General features: G+C 35.0%; 1 long non-coding RNA gene across 2 annotated transcripts in view; it reads left to right on the top strand.

Annotated features, from left to right (window-relative positions):
- The window catches only part of LOC123594264, a 117,311-nt gene extending 110,224 nt beyond the window's left edge, over window positions 1-7,087 (top strand). For both annotated transcript variants that reach the window (XR_006710726.1, XR_006710727.1), the window contains 2 exons: window positions 4,510-4,678; window positions 5,183-7,087. This is a non-coding gene — a long non-coding RNA (uncharacterized LOC123594264). The remainder of the gene's footprint in view (window positions 1-4,509; window positions 4,679-5,182) is intronic.
- Window positions 7,088-13,814: the final 6,727 nt, after the last annotated feature.

Below are 13,814 nucleotides of genomic sequence, written 5' to 3'. Positions count from 1 at the left end.
TAGATGGGTCTTATTTTTTTTTAAATCCATTCTGGCATCTTATATCTTTTGACTGGAGCATTTAACCAATTCACATTGAAAGTAATTATTGATTGAGCTGTACTTACTGCCATTTTATTCATTGTTTTCTGTTTGTTTCTAAATATTTTCCCTGATCCTTTCCTATCTTTCTCTCTAGAAATCTTATTTATCTTTAGAGCATTTTACCCTCTTCAGTTTATAATTATCTTAAATATTTACATTTATGGTGATATTTTGCTTTGACTGTGAAACATAATTGAGAAAATTCAGGGAGAGAAGGAGCTCAATTGTATTTACTCATATTTTTACTCTTCATTTTTTAAAAAATATTTTCCCTACATTTCATGTTATTCCAATTTTTTCTCCTTTATACCTTTCATTTCTTTATTGGGACTTTTTTTTGTTAAAATTTTCCAAATTTTTTTAGTTTTAAGGATTTTCATGTTGCCTATTGAAGTGTTTTATCATTTATTTCTGGATCAGATAACTTCCTTTAGCCATTTTTTCAGATAAAGTCTGTGGGCAACTAATGTTCTTTGTTTTCTTTTCTGAGAGTTTCTCCCTCCCCTTCATTATTAAAGAATATATAACTGACTGTAGACTTGGGATGGCAATTCTTGTCTTTCCATACTTAAAAAAAGTGTTGTGCATTTACTTCTGTCTTTCATAACTTCTGATGAAAAACTTGTTTGGATTAAGGTAAGGTGTTTTTCTCACTTTTGTGAGAAAGTTTTTTTTAATTTTTCTTTAGTTTTCATAATATGATTATGGTATATCTCAACTTGGGTTTCTTTGGGTTTATCCTTGTTGTGGTTCATTCAACTTCTTGTATCTGTAGCTGTATAATTTTGCCATGAATGGAAATTTTCAACCATTATTTCTTTGAGTACTTATTCTACTTTCATTTCCCGATTGACCATGTCAACCCCCCTCCCACCTTTTTAATTAAAGTATAATTCCATTTCTCCAGCCTGAAGTAGTATAAGTGTTTTATAAGCCTTTTGCTTCTTAATTTATATTGGCAATGACAACATGATTTAGGAGAGAAATTTTCCATCTCTCAGTTTTTACCAGTCAAGGTTACTTTGTTCAGGAAAGAAAAGTCTTACAGAAACTTTTTTATTTTTGTCTTGAATGCCTTCAAGTATATTATTTATAAGTCTTATCATCCTACTGCCTCATTTATATTAGACATTCCTACCTTATTCATGAAAGTCTTCCATTTACTTATATGTTCTGGTATAGCAACTTAATTGAAATTTATTTCATCTTCTTAACTGTCGTAGCAATGGTTATTTTGTTCATGGCAGAAATCTTTCACCTTTCACCCCTGCCTCCTTCATATGAAAAGTCTTCACTATGTTTTCACTGGGCATATATTTATTTTCCTTTAAAAAAATAATGAAATAAGCATTCCTATTTTTTGAGTGTCTCAGGAATAGTTGTTTTGTTCTCTAAACTTGGCATGGTTACCCCATTCTTGTAAGAAGTTTTCCCATATCTTTCTTTGCATTAGCAATGGTCACTTGTTCAAAAGAGCAGTATTCCTTGTATCTGCCCAGCTATGGCTACTTTGCTCATTAGAAGAAGCCTTCTAATTCCCCTTTAAACTTGTGCATGAAATAAATCTTCCATATTTCTTTAAAAAAGCATAGAAAATGTACTTAGTAAACACATCTTCTGCCTCAAACCTTGTGATCTTCACTAGCCACAGTAAATTTATAAACAAAAGAACTTTTCTTTCCATGCCTGCAAGGGAATAGCTACTTTATTTAGCAAAAGTCTTCCATTTTCATGACCTGATGAGATAAATTCTCCTTTCTTCCATACCTCAAACAACCATACATCCACACCCACATGCATTTTTCTACTTCCTTGTCTGCCCCAACCACAGCTTCAGTATTCGTGAAAGAAGTCTTTGACATCTGTACATGCTTCAGCCTTTGAGCTGCTTTCCTATGAAAACTGGTCTGCTCTCTTCATCTTTGAACTGACCATCGCCAGTTTTTTCACTAAGTAAATATCCCACTTCCCTGCACAAAGAGTGTCATAAAGTCATTACGGCCAGAATGTCTAGTCATACGTCTTAGATTTGAAGTATAACCTTGAGCAATTAATTCAATTGATTCATGTTGCAGTTTCCTCATGTGTGAGATTAGGAAAACATCAGCAATAATACGTAGTTAATAGGTCATTTTCAAGATGAAATATAATAATGTATGTAAAATATCTAAAACACACAGTAAGTACTAGAAATGTTGGGAAGTATTATTTGTGCATATATATCATTAAAAATCAACTAGAAAAAGATAAATGTATAAGGGTTTCAGGCCTAAGTGCTTTTTTCATGAATAATTGTGTAACTTCACATGCCTACAATAACCATGGGTACAATTTTTATTAAAACATCTTCCCTATTGCTCTTTGCACTGGCCATGGCTATCTTGTTTGGAAAAGAAGACTTTTACCTCTTTGTCAGCACCATTGATGATACTTTGCTCACAAAAGATGTGTACCATAGTCTAAATGTGTTCTCCCCACATTATATGTTGAAATCCTAATCCCCAAGATGATGGTGTTAGGAACTGAAGCATTTGGGAAGTGCTTAGGTAATGAGGATGGAGACCTTATAAAAAGAGACCTTATAAAAGAGACCGTTAAGGTACTCCTTAGCCCCTTCCATCATGTAAGATTATAGCAAAAATACAGCTAATTAAGAACAAGGAAGTGAGCCATCATTAGACACCAAATATGCTGCTATCTTTACCTTGAACTTCTCAGCCTCAGAACTATGAGAAATTAAATTCTATGGTTTATAAGCCACGCCATTGTGTGGTATTTTGATATGTCAACCCAAATAGAATAAAAATGCAGTTTGCTTTCTAATATGTGCTAGTCATGTCTACTTAGATCATAAAATGTCTTCTTTCCCCCAGTTTCTACCAACCACAGGGTCACAAAAAAGTATTCTATCATCCTGTTTGCTTGGCCACATGACTACTTTGTTCAAGAAATACATCTCCCATTTGCCTTACTGCCTCAGCATTGTTTCTATTTTGTTCGTGAACAAATATATTTTTTTGTCAGCAGTGATGATGGCAATTTGCACATAAGTCCTTCACTTTCAGTTTTAAATGGCCTATCTATGCATACTTTTTTCATGAAAGAAGCTTTCCATTTTTTTTTTTTGATCTGTACCAGTCATGCTTACCTTGATGATAAAAGAAGGTCTTCCACCTTTTTCTCTTTCCTGGTCATGATCATCTTGTCCATAAAAGAAATCTAATTCTGTGGCTAACATGTCCATAAAAATTACAATCTTTCCAAATCTTTTACAGCACAGACCAAGGATACTTAATTCCTGAAGATAGTCTTCCACCTTTCTGGGATGTCCAGCTGTCAGATCTTGACTACTGTGCCTAGCTTGAATCCTTATTTTTATTGCAAATTTGAATCCTGCTGGTGAACCTCACATATCCACATCCTCTTACCAAACACATGCAAACTAATGGTTGACTTACTTATATCAAACAAGGTAATATGGTAATCTACCTGGGTTATTTTATTACCATGATATCCCTTTGTAACTACTCACTGCTTCAGAACTTCATCTTGAACATTTTCTTTCAGAGAAATTATGATTGCCAATCTTGTTACCATTTTTTATCTTTTAGTTTCATTCTTATCTTCACAAGATATAAAGAGAGACTTAAAAGGTGTTCTTTTCAACGTTTATTTATTTTTGGTACAGAGAGAGACAGAGCATGAACAGGGGAGGGGCAGAGAGAGAGGGAGACACAGAATCGGAAACAAGGCTCCAGGCTCTGAGCGGTCAGCACAGAGCCCGATGCGGGGCTCGAACTCACGGACCGCGAGATCGTGACCTGGCTGAAGTCGGACGCTTAACCGACTGCGCCACCCAGGCGCCCCAAAAGGTGTTCTAACCAATACAAAGTCCCAGGCAAGGACGCCTAAGTGGGAGACACCATTTGGCTCCCCTCCTTACAATTTTATATTGTATGCCTATGACAATTCATAAACATTTATTCCAGTTTCCATGTTTTATACTTCATTGGGTATGACCCTCCGCCATATATCCTACTTATTTCTCCAACCCATGAAGGAGAATACAAGTATAACACAGAAGAGATGCTATAACCATAGTGACAAAATGACCAATTTTGGTAATTTGTTCTCTGGAAGGGAAAAGATCACAAAAATAGTCATGGAAATTCCCTTTCCCTTCAGGAATGCACTGAAATGCATTAGGGCTTTCTATGGGTAAACCTGTAAAAATGTTTTAGGGCTTAAGGAAGGGTTTTGGAAAGTATGTTTATCCCAATACAGCCATCTCATTAGATCAACTTGTTCAGACAAACACGGGATGTTGATTTGTAAAAAGTCAGCTGTGGGTGAATGTGAAATGCTTTTTTCCTGAGAATAAAATGAATTGCTTCTCCTGCTTAGACCTACTGTTCTTGTTTCCAGAATTTCTGAATCCCATTTGGCTTCATACCTTGGCTTTTGATTTTCAACTCATGCTCATTTAAAAGCTTGATGAGTTACTTTGGACATGCATACCTGCCTTGAATTTGGCACCTTCCTTCAGACCTGATGTTCTGTATTCTTACTTCAGATCTACACACCATAATTGCAGGTAAGAGGCTCTCCTTAACTTCACACATTTCTCTGGGTAACTTTTTTCTTTCAGTCTCTACAGCATGAATTAGAAGGTTGAATAAACTCTACAAATGGAGACTAACAGTAACTTTAATGGAGAAGTACCAGCTATTAGGGGGTAAGGGAGAGCTAAAGCCGATGAATATATATACATAAGTTCTCCTTTCCACAGACTCCCTGCAGCACCCTCAATGCAAGTTTAGCTCAATCCTTTGGAAAATAAAAATAGGAATTCCATATAGATAGGCCTCTTTATAAAAATTACAAATATTTTAAAATTCAAAAGTATCTACTTATATATATTTCCTAAGAAAATCTATAAGACTGTTGTTTCTAAAATCTTTACTACTAAGGACAGTGTTAAGAGGAATTATCCTGCTCATTCCATAGCACATAAGATAACATTGTCTTTCAATTGGGCATGTGAGGATTATTCATGGTTTCTGACTACCACCTGGTTATGTTTGTTTGTTTCATCTAGGTGTTTCTGGCTACAGCTCCCATTCATCAGATCCACCAAGGGGAACAACCAGTGAGCATACTTCTATATTCTAAAAACTGGCCTGGAACTGTCCACAACCCAAGGTCCTAAGAGCATTTGGACACCAAGAATTACTTCTGCATACTGCCATTAAATGCCAATTCTCCAGTAACATGTCGAGGAAGTAAGAAGGGAAAGACCCTAATCAGTCCCTGTATACACATTCTAATTTAGAAAAAAGAGACCTGGAACACAGGAGACAAGGGTGTGTTGTAGGACAAAATGGAGAGTATGTTAGGTACAGTGAAAAATATATTTTAATACATAAGCTGGAAAGTAAAGAGAACCTGAAAGTACAGGTGGTAATATTGCAAATTTCTGAATATGTCTAAAACACAGAAATATTTCTTAGGTGATCTTCTGAAGACAGAAAGTATTTTGAATGAGTGGTGGATTTTAAATGAAACAATTAAATTCATACTTAGTGGAATCGTAGCTGTCATGGACTGACTGGCAGCCTTTTTTATCTCTTTAATTCTCTCTTACTCCTTTTTGTTCAAAAAGCATTAAGCCTCTGTTATGGACTATTTTTCTAATAAAAATGTAGTTCTAAGAATATCACTTCTACTTGGGAAGTGCTCATATATAAGAGATGGGCTTTTGGAGTGTCAGCCACTTCAAGGATCACATTTATTTCAAGAATTTGTTTTTCTTTATAGGCTTTCATGAGAGTGGACTCATGTTATATTCTTATATGCTCTGATAGCTGCTTTTTGAACTTTAGAAAACTGAGATGCATGAAAGACTTCAGAGGTGCTTCATCACTTCCAACAGGAGAAATATCAATGTACAATTGCTAAAGAGAGCCAGAATCGAACCAAGTTCTTTGAGAATAAGATTTCTCTCCCTGGGATTAAACATTAAATGAAAGCTATATTTAAAAATGTTGGAACTTTCCTTTTTCTGGAGAATCAAGATCCTTATTTGATAGTAGGAACAAATTTGTACAGAAATACATTATTTGAAATATGTTTGCTGTTATCTGCTGCAGAGGTGGATGCCAGAAGGGAGATTCTTGGTATCACATCAGAAAACTTGAAGATTATAGAACACATGGAAGATTTGGTTGGAACAGTATAACAGCAGGACTTTTTACTTATACCCAAGGCACTCCATTCTATAACTAAAGAAGAGACCTGGGCTCCAACAAGGAATTTTCAGTTTGAGCTCAGAACACTGAGAAGATAAGGAGGGAGGAGAGAAGAAGGATTTTTTTTTGTAAATATTTTGAAGGTTTAATTTATTTTTGAAGAAGTGGTTGAATTAATAGTAGGGGCCTAGTAGTTTAAATGTTAGAGAGTAGAGGATAGTTGACATTTTGTGTTGCTGTAATATTTTATTTGGTTTTGATAACACTCTTTTATAGTATAAAATGCATAACTTTTCTAGTGAGGTTTCCGGGGTGAGGGGTTGTATTGTTAAATGTGAAGGAGAATACCATTAGTGTTTTATATTTATGTTACTATATTATTTTAAGTATAATGATACAGTTATATTCTGAACAACACTCTTCTCTGATGAGCTTTGTGGGAGGGAAAGAGCACATATATGGTTAAATGTGAGGGAAATATTTGTGTAATTTTAGAGCAATTCTATTGTATTATTTGTAAAATAATTATGTTTGTGCAATGTATATCCTTGTCACTTAGATTGGTAGATTGAGAAGGGATGTGTATTTAGTACCTGTACCAGTATCTAGTAGTAGAAAACATTTGGTAAATATTTTTTGATTGAATTAATGATTAATTAACTGTGATTATTTATGTAGTATTTCCTCATTATTCAGTATTTCCTCATAAATGTCAGATAAAAGTTATATTTATTTTATAAATAAAAAATATTTATCTAACGTTTCCACCCAGAAATCCCTGGGTGGGAAAAACAAACATAACAAAATGGCAATCAGAAACCATAAATAATCCTTACATATCCGATGGAAAACAATATCCTCCCATGTGCTGCAGAATGAACAGGACCACTCATCCCAACACCCTCCTTAGTAGTCAAGATTCTAGAAACACCAGCCTTTCATTTTTCCTTAGGAAACATGTATATTAAATATCTATATGAGATATCAACCCATATCCATGGAAGGCCAGTTAGAGTTGGCGCTATCAGTGGTAAGCATCGGGAGGATTTGGGTATTTAAGATCTTAACTTTAGAACCATAGGACACAGAAAGACTTGAGGCTTAAATATATTTTGGAACTGCACCACTTCTGGAATATGACTCAAACTGAAGCTGCTGAAGAGACCAGATAACAGGCATAGGATGACACTCTTTGGATTGGACTGAGTGGAAGAAGTCAATGATAGTGTAGTGGCTATTTTAAAGAAAAAAAATTAATGTTTATTCATTTTTGAGAGACAGAGAGAGACAGAGCATGAGTGGGGGAGGGTCAGAGAGAGAGGGAGACAGAATTCAAAGCAGGCTCCAGGTTCTGAGCTGTCAGCACAGAGCCTGACGCAGGGCTTGAACTCATGAGCCCTGAGATCATGACCTGAGCCAAAGTTGGACGCTTAACCAACTGAGCCACCCAGGAGCCCCTGTAGTGGCTATTTTAAACTGATGACCGTAACTTCCTCTGGTTAACGACATTCCTAATCTACATAGTTACAGAGGTGGGTTTCCAGTGGCGATGTTTCAATATTTCACTATTCTTATGATAATAATAATCAATACACTTTTCCTATGATCATAGTTGATTGGATCAGGGATGAGTATCAGACTCAACCGAGCTGTTCAGAGTCCCTTTCCTACAAACTTAGACTTGCAATGAGGGGAGAAAATGTTTTCTGTGGCCAAGCATACTATTTGTGTAGCAAGTTTAATTCTTAACTTCACAGTAGATGTGCAAGGAATGCCACATAATTTTATTTAAGCTTAACTAAACCTAAATCCAAACTTTAACCCCGCTGAGCTACTGGGAAATTAAATGGAAGTCATGTTTGAGGTTCTCCCCTTTCCATATGTCATAGAAGAATATGAGAGTCTTATGTGGCACTTCAACAATGGAGGTTACCAATGAAAGTTTCACTGTGCATGCCTGTTTATTACCTTTGAAATATGGCAGCTCCATAGTTTATGTGTCAACTATGGGTGAAGAAATTTTTTTTACCAAACAGGAAATTTTATATAGGTATCTCCAGGTCTTGGTTCTAAGTTCTCTGAAGCAAGGAAGTACAAAAAGCCTGACTTTGTTTTTGTAATGGGATAGAAAAAAATACATGTAAGGAAAATCCCTCAGAAGTCAATGTCTCAGTAAATTATACTGCTACTCAAGTGAACTTATGAACTGTTGAGTGGATGTATTATGGATACCCATAGGGTTGCCTTCCTAGATTTTGGTAATTCCTCCTTTTCTGGTTACTACTCTGTTTTATTCTACAGAGCTGAGTCCAGAGTCACAGAGATTGAACCTCACTCAATGTGATGGTCATTTTCATGTATCAACATGGCTGGGCTACAGTCCATTATTCAATCAAACACTAATATTTTTGTTTTTGGGGAAAGTGTTTTTTTAGATGTGATTAAAGTATATAATCAAATACCTTTAAGGCGATTATCCTAGATAATACAGATGGCTATTATCCAATCAACTGTAAGGTCATAAGAAGAAAGTAGAACCTTTTCTAAAGAAGAATAATTCTGCCTATGGATAGAAGCTTCAGCTTGTGCTCAAGAGGTCTAGCTTGTACTTCCTGATGACCTCCCCTATGGATTTTGGATTTGCCTAGGCAGCCCCCAAATCACATTACCCAATTACTAATAAATCTCTCCTTACATATATTACATACACTATTATCTGTAATATCTATATAATGTATCTCTAGATATACTGAGTCCATTCAGGCTGCTATAACAAAGTACCATAGATTGGATAGCTCATAAACAATATAAATTTATTTCTCACAGTTCTGGAGGCTGGGGAGTCCAAGACCAAGGTGTAAGCATGGTCAAGGGCTGGTGAAAACCCTCTTTGGCTTGCAGACTACCAACTTATTACTGTATCCTCATGTGATGGCATGGAGCTAAGGAGCTGATTGGGGTCTCCTTTATGAGTACTAATCATATTCATGAAAACTTCACCCACATGACCTAAACACCTCTCAATGTACCCATCTCCTAATACCATTACATTGGGCATTAGGATTTCAATATATGAATTTTGGGTGGACACAAATATTCATATCATAGCATATAATATGTATAATATATCTTTTAATATATAACAGTATTATATAATCCTGTCTCCATTCCTCCTAGTTATAGATAATTGGTTTAGGGATAAATACACTTAATCCAAACAGGATTAATCAGATTCTCCCTTGTAAAGTCGTGTTTTTCAATTTAGACACAGAGAAACTAAAGGATAACTACATCATTTTAATATTAAGACATTTTATGAGGCTCAAACAATCCTATTGCTGAGACCCCAAAGCTACTGTGACATCTTGGATTTTATGACATAATCTATTTTCAGTCTAATAAATTCTATTTACTTTTTTTGGTTTAAGATAAAGTTGGTTTCTGAATTTTGTAATCTGACAATTATAAATAGGGATACATGGGAGTACCTGGATTAAAAGCCTAAATGCAAGACCTGGAACCATAAAGCTCCTAAAACAAATCATAAACAGTGATCTCTTGGACATAGACTTAGAAACATATTCATGGACATGTTTCCGCAGGCAAGAGAATCTAAGGGAAAAGTAAACTATTGGGACTACAACAAAATGAAAAGCTTTTACAGAGGAATAAAAACATTAACAAAACAAAAAGGAAGCCTAATGAATGGGAGAAGATATTTGCAAATATTACATCTGATAAGGGGTTACTATACAAAACAGATAAAGAATTTATACAATTCGACACCCCGTTCCCCAAATAATCTGACAAAAAATGAGAAGACCTTCACGGACATTGTTTTTAAGAATTCTTACAGATGGCAAACAGACTGATGAAAAGATGCTCAAAATCACTAATCATCAGGGAAAAGCAAATCAAAACCCAATGAGATATCACCTTAAACCTGTCAGAATGACTAGAATCAAAAGGACAAAAATAAGTGCTGGGAAAGATATGGAGAGAAAGAAACCTGCATGCATAGTTGGTAGTAATGTAAATTGGTGCAGCCAATGTGGAAATCAGTATGGCACTTTCTTCAAAAATTAAAAATAGAAATGCCATGTGACCTAGTAATTGCACTACTGGGTTTTTATCCAAAGAAAATGAAAACGCTAATTCAAAAAAGATATATGCATATCTATGTTTATCGAAGTATTATTTACAGTTGCCATGATGTGGAAGCAACCTGTTTATCAATAGGTGAATGGATAAAGAAGATGTGGTGTATGTATAAATGAACTATTACTCAACCATAAAAAAGAATGAGGTCTTGCCATTTGTAACAATATGGATGGCCCAGAGGTTGTTGAGCTAAGTTAAATAAGTCATACAGAGAAAGACAAATACCATATGATTTTGCTTATATGAGGAATCTAAAATGAAAACCAAATGAACAAAAATCACACCAAACAGACTGCAAAACAGAGTCTGGTGGTTACCAGAAGGAAGGTGATTGATTTGTGAATACTGAGCTGCCCCTGCAGCTCAGGAATGAATCCCACTTGATGTGGTGAATAATTATTTTAATATATTGCTGGATTTGATTTGTTAGTATGTTGATGAGAATTTTTTCATCCATGTTCATCAGGGATATTGGCCTATAATTCTCTTTTTTTTAAGTGAAGTTTTATCTGGTTCTGGAATCAAAGTAATGCTGGCCTTGTAGAATGAGTTTGGAAGTTTTCCTTCCATTTCTGTGGTTTTTTTTGGAATAGTTTGAGAAGAATCCACATTAACTCTTTTTTAAATGTCTGGAAGAGTATCTCTATGAAGCCATTTAGCCCTGGACTTTTGTTTCTTGGGAGATTTTTGATTACTGATTCAATTTCTCTGCTGTTTATTGGTCGGTTCAAGTTTTCTATTTGTTCCTATTTCAGTTTTTTAAAAATGTTCATTTATTTTTGAGAGAGAGAGAGCACAAGTTGGGGGAGGGATTAAGAGAGCAGGACAGAAGATCTGAAGAGGGCTCTGTGCTGACAGTGGTGAGCCCCATGTGGGGCTCAAACTCACAAACCATGACATTATGACCTGCGTGTAAGTCAGACGCTCAACCGATGTTGAGCCATCCAGGTGCCCCACGCCCCGTTTTAGTTTTGATAGCTTATATGTTTCTAGGAATTTATCCATTTCTTTGAGGCTGCCCAATTTGTTGGAATATAATTTTCATAATATTCTTTTATAATTGTATTTCTGTAGTGTTGCTTATATTCTTCTCTCTCTCATTCATGATTTTATTTATTTGGGTCCTTTCTCTCTTGTTTTTGATAAGTATGTCTAGGGACTTACCAATTTTATTCATTCTTTCAAAGAACCAGTTCCTGATTTCCTTCATCTGTTCTACTGTTTGTTATTGTTGTTGTTGTTGTTTTGTTTGTGTATCAATTGTATATTTGTTTATCCATTGTTTCTGCTCTAATTATTATTTTCCTTCTCTGCTGGCTTTAGGCTTCATTTTTTTTCTAGCTCCTTTAGGTGTAATGTTAGTTTGTATATTTGAGATTTTTTTCTTGATTTTTTGATGTAGGCCTGTATTGCTTAATTCTTCCCTTTTATGACTACTTTTGCTGCATCTCAAAGGTATTGGACCATTGAGTTTTCATTATCATTTGTTTCCATGTATTTTCCATTTTTTCTTTAATTTCCTGGTTGACCCGTTCATTCTTTAGTGGGCTATTCTTTAACATCCCTGTATTTGTGGTCTTTCCAAATGTTTTTATTGTATTTAACTTTAAGTTTTATAGTGTGTTCAGAAAATATGCATGGTATGATATCAATCTTTTTTGTTTTTTGTTTTTTACTTGTTGAGGCCTGATTTGTGACCTTATATGTCATATATTCTGGAAATTAGTCCCATGTGAACTCAAAAAGAATGTGTATTCTGTTGCTTTATGATGAAAAGTTCTGAATATATCTGTTAATTCCATCTGGTCCAGTATGTCTTTCAAAGCCACTGTTTCCTTGTTGATTTTCTGCTTATATGAATTGTCCATCACTTTAAGTGGGGTGTTAAAATCCCCTACTATTATTCTATTATTATAAATGAGTTTATTTATGTTTGTTATTGTTTTATATACGTGGGTGTTCCAAGTTGGGGATATAAATATTTAGAATTATTAACTCTTCTTGTTGGACAGATCCCTTAATTATGATAAAGTGCTTTTCTTCATCTCTATGGTCTTTGGTTTAAAATCTGGTTTGTCTGATATAAGTATTGCTACTCTGGTTTTCTTTTGATATCCATTAGCATGATAAATGTTTTTCCATCCCCTGACTTTCAATCTGCAGGTGTCATTAGGACTAAAATAAGTCTTATGTAGGCAACATACAGATGAGTCTTGTTTTATTTTTTAACCATCCTGACATTGGAGAATTTAGTTCATTTACGTTTGGAGTAATTATTGATAGATATGAATTTAGTACCATTTTCTTACCTGTTTTGTCATTTGTGGAGATTTTCTCTGTTCCTTTCTAGTCTTTGTCACTTTTTGTCTTTCTTTACCATTCAAAGAGTCCCCTTTAATATTTCTTGCAGGGCTGGTTTAGTGGTCATGAGCTCCTTTGGTTTTTGTCCGGGAAACAGCCTTGCTGGATAGAGTATTCTTGGCTGCATATTTTCCCTAATCAGTATGTTGAATATATCATGCCACTCCCTTCTGGCCTGCCATATTTCTAGGTAGAGATCAGGTGCTATCCTTATTTGTCTTTCCTTGTTAGTTAGAGACTTATTTTGCCTTGCTGCTTTTAGGATTTTTTCTTTATCTCTATTTTGCAAATGTGACTATGATATGACTTGGTGCTGGCCTGCTTTTGTTGATTTTGATGGAAGTTCTCTGTACCTCCTGGATTTGGATGTCTGTTTTACTTCCCCAGATTAAGGAAGTTTACACCTATAATTTCCTCAAGTAAATCTTCTGTTCACTTTCCCTTTTCTTCTTCTTCTGGGACTCCTATAGTATGAATGTTATTAGGCTTTATGGAGTCACTCAGTTTCCTAAGTCTACATTCATGATCTAATATTTTTTTCTCTCTTATTTTCAGTTTCATTATTTTCCATAATTTTATCTTTTTTTTCATAATTTTATCTTTTATATCACTTCTTCATTCTCCTGCTTCTTCCATCTATATGGTGGTTACATCCAGTTGGTTTCGCATCTCATTTATTGCATTTTTCATTGTTCCCTGACTAGTTTCTCTTATCTCTGTTGTAAGGGACTTCCCAGTGTCTTCTATGCTTTTCTCAAGTCCAGCTAGTATCCTTATGATTGTTCTTTTAAATTCTGGATCAGGCATATTACTTATATCTGTTTCAGCTAGATTCCTGGCTGTGACCTTTTCTTGTTATTTCTTTGGGGATGAATTTCTCCTTCTTGGCATTTTGTCTAGGTCTCTCTCTTCCTTTCTGTGTTAGGAAAGCCTGTTACATTTCCTGTTACTGAGAGTACT

This window comes from Leopardus geoffroyi, chromosome X, assembly GCF_018350155.1.
Source record: "Leopardus geoffroyi isolate Oge1 chromosome X, O.geoffroyi_Oge1_pat1.0, whole genome shotgun sequence".
In the NCBI taxonomy this organism is placed as follows: Eukaryota; Metazoa; Chordata; class Mammalia; order Carnivora; family Felidae; genus Leopardus; species Leopardus geoffroyi.
The sequence above is the reverse complement of the archived record's forward strand: the minus strand, read 5'-3'. Positions and strand labels throughout refer to the sequence as shown.